The 3,645-nt window shown below is 45.8% G+C and overlaps 1 protein-coding gene and 1 long non-coding RNA gene across 7 annotated transcripts in view; one reads left to right on the forward strand and one right to left on the reverse strand.

Moving 5' to 3' along the window:
* FARP1 (FERM, ARH/RhoGEF and pleckstrin domain protein 1) overlaps positions 1–3,645 on the forward strand; it is a 319,651-nt gene that overhangs the window by 140,042 nt on the left and 175,964 nt on the right. The window lies entirely within an intron of this gene.
* The window catches only part of LOC112548121, a 23,917-nt gene that overhangs the window by 19,881 nt on the left and 391 nt on the right, over positions 1–3,645 (reverse strand). The gene's annotated exons all lie outside the window — the stretch shown is intronic.

A 3,645-nucleotide genomic window follows, 5' to 3' on the forward strand; every position in this document is an offset into this window, starting at 1 on the left:
AGAGAAGTCCTAGTAGGTCATATAGGATTGTAAAATCTCATACTGTACATTGAAAGTAAACCATTGCCTTGAGCATCATAGAAGAGGGCCTGAGTTTTTGTGGCACTGCATAAAGCAATAAAGAAAGAAATTGTGGCTCTTGTGGTTCTCATTTTCCAACACCCCTGCATTTTGTATCCGCACAAAGTGAGAGTTACTGTGACTGGCTATTAACGATTAAAGACTCTCATCACAGAAGCATTTGTGAGTCTGTAAATGATCAATAGCCTTAACTGCCACCTGATCAGTCATCCCCATTTTTGCATGAAAAAACCCAGATAGGTAGCCCAAGGGTTTCAGGGTAGCCTGCTGTTGCCTTCTGTCTCAGGTCACAAGTTTCTATCTTAATGTTTTTAAATACACAAAGCTCTTTTAAACAGGTACAGAGTGGCACAGTTTATGCATGCGGTGTGGGAGGAAGGGAAGCAGTGCCAGGTGTTGCACAACTTGAGGTTCTGTTTACTTTTCAGTCACTGCTCTGATGCAGATAAAGCAAGTGGTTTTAGAAAAGCTGCTACAGGATTTATACCTCTCTTGTTTATACTTCTACTTTTGTTATTACTTTGTTAGATTCTGTGCTACAGAATCTTGTGTGTGTGGATGCACAGAAAATTTCAGCTGCTGAGTTCAATACCAGACATTATACATGCATCATAATGAAAATAATCAATAACTCTGGGTTTTGATTGCTCAAAGCCAAGTATATGAGGATAATGGTAGCGCACCTATTTCTGAGAAGGAAGCAAAACGTGGGCCCACTTGGACAGTCTCCATTCCAGAATATTGAAATAACTGGAACATGGAATCACAAGTCCAGTAGCAGGATTTTTATTGAATACCATCAATCCAGGGGTGGGGACTGTACTATTTGGGCATGTCCAGATAAGTCGCATGCACTTTGCAGCACCTCAAAGGTTAGAGCAGGGGTGGGCATAGTCTGGCCTGCAGCAGACTCCATTTCCCAGCTGACCCTACCTGTCACTGCAGCTGGTTTCCATGGAGACTCCAGGAGCAGTGAGGCTGTGACATTGCAGGGCCAGGTTTTCCATGGAGATTGTCCCCAACAACGCTGCCAGGGCGTATTGCTAGGCATGGAGCTGCTCCGGGGCTGGGATCTTGTGGTGGTGACAGTGTGGTCTAGAGTCAAGGCAGAGCTGTGATCCACTGTCCACATTTCCTGGGCAGAGGCATGCAGGCAGTAGATCATGGCTCTGCCCCAGCTCTGGACCATGCTGTCATGACTGCAAGATTCCGGCCCCAGAGCAGCTCCCCACCCAGCCACGTGCCCTGCCAGTGCTGCTGGGGCCGGTGAAACCCTGGCGCCACTAGGAGACCCATGGAAATCAGTCACAGCCACGTGGGCAGGGGCTGCTGGGAAACGGAGTCTGGCTGCTGGCTGTATCCACCATTTTGCCCACCCCTGCTTTAGAGGCACTGCAAAACTCATGTGGCACACATGAAAAGGTTCTTTGCACTGCATATTTGCAGCGCGGACCCACAGTTAGATGCTGGAAAATCCTGGTATCTAAAAAAAACCCAAACAAACAAACAAAAAAACCCCAAAAAACCCAGTTAAAAAAAGTTCAGTTTCAAGTGGGGCAGTGCACATAGCTGGCAGTGTGTAGCACCTGAAACCGGAGCCTGGCCAGCCAGAGCCATGCTCCACGTGCCCAGATCACCACTGCTGCAGCAGCCTGGAGAAGCCCCCAGGACCCCAGGTAAGGCTGCTGGGGCCAGCCCAGGTGTTAGTCTCAGCCTCCCCTACCCCACCCAGGGCAGTTTGTTGTGCACAAGAGGGCATTTCCCAGGGGCAGTTAGCAGCAGTACCGCTGCTGTTTGTCTCTGGGGAAATGCACATGCGCGCTAGTCTCGATACACCCTTTGTGTTCAAAAAGGGTTGGGAAGGGAACATCTGGGCAAGTACAAGCCCATTAATTAACTTCAGTGCTGTGCAAGGTTCCAGAACAGTTTCAGTACCTTGCACAAGGGCATAAAGATCTCATCTAGAATATTGTGTACAGTTCAGGTCGTCTGTGTTCAAAAAAAGCCAATTCATAGTGGAACAGGTGCACAGAAAAGCTGCTAGGTTGATTAGAAAATGGGGAGCACTGGCTTCCAGAGGAGACCAAAAGGGTTTTATTTCTTTAACTTAACAGAAGGAAGGTTGGGAGGGGATATGGGATATTGTTTTGTTATCATGTAAATGTTTAGGAGTTTGCGATTAAGTGTCTAGGTGGGCAAAGAGCTATTTAAGTTAAGGGACAACGCTGGTAAAGTATCAAAATGAGCATAAGTGGGCAGTGAATGAGCTTGCTTTGGAAAGTAATTAAAGGTTTCTAACAGTCAGAGGCATAAAGTCCAGGAATGGCTTTCCATACAACAGTGGGGGCAGGGAACCTAATTTATTTCAAGATGGAGCTGCATAAGGTCCTGGAAGGGATATATGACAGGATAGAGTGAACCTGGGCTAGGAACAGATATTCAAAAAGACCAAGTCTGAATTGATTTAATATTTGCAGGTTTGTCTAACCTGCAGAGATTGAACTGGTTTGCAAGTGGATAGATGTTCCCCTTTCATTCAGGAAATGCAGGCACATGCCTGCAGTAGCCCAGAACCCCGGGGGCACTAAAGCAGCCCTTTGCTTTGACAGGGAAGCTGAGCTGGGTCGGGGCCAGGCCTGGGCATGTAGGACTGAGGAGGGATTTAAACCCCAACCTTGGCCTGCAGGTTCCCTTCTGAATCGCATGGAGTTTTTTAGAATATGTAGGTATTCAGAACTGGCTGTTTAAACTTTAATTAATGTTTTACCTTAATCCAGATGATCAGAATAGCCTTTATTCAGTGTGCCTTGATTTAATGGAACTTAAGAATGAATAGCATGGCCTATTTCATTTGTTGAACTTTTAAGTATAGGGAACAAATGTGGCAGCTCAGAAATCACTGTGTGGTCAAATGTGTGGTTTTTACAGGTGAAAATGTATAACTTTAACAGGGAACAGTGTATGAAGAGCTTAATTCATTGCATCCTGTGGTCCCTGTGACATAAAAAAACACTGCATCTTATCTATGGTTCTGTTTGTGATAGGTTAAAAGTAAATGGAAAGCTTTTGCCATTTCCATATGCTTATCATTACAAAACCTTAGATTATGATAGCAAGTACTTAGTGTACTTCCCTGGAGCAAAGAGGAGAGTGTATGGAATGGTTTTCTAGGCAAAACGTAATTAAAACTCTCCCTCCTAATGCGAGAGAAGCTATAACCCTAATAGCTTAGAATCCACTAAAAAAGACTTACTACAACATTGTTATCCTATCTCTAGGGGCCTACCAAATGCACAACTTCATGGATTTCACAGAAATTGTGTAATTGGCAATCTCCCGTGAAATAGCTGGTTCCCCGTGAAAAAGCGCAGGGAACCAGCTATGTTAAAAAAGCCAGCAATGAACCAGCAAAAAGCTGTCTCCTAAAAGATTGGGGTGGGGGGAAGGGAACAAAGATGGGGAGGTTGCCCATCTCCTGAAGGGGGTGGGGAGGAGGAGAGAGTCAGGAAAAGTTCCTGTCTCTGTCTCCAGAAGGTGAGGGGGGGGCAGGGAAAGCCTGCCAAA

This window comes from Alligator sinensis, unplaced genomic scaffold (assembly GCF_000455745.1).
Source record: "Alligator sinensis unplaced genomic scaffold, ASM45574v1 scaffold1253_1, whole genome shotgun sequence".
NCBI lineage: Eukaryota > Metazoa > Chordata > Crocodylia > Alligatoridae > Alligator > Alligator sinensis.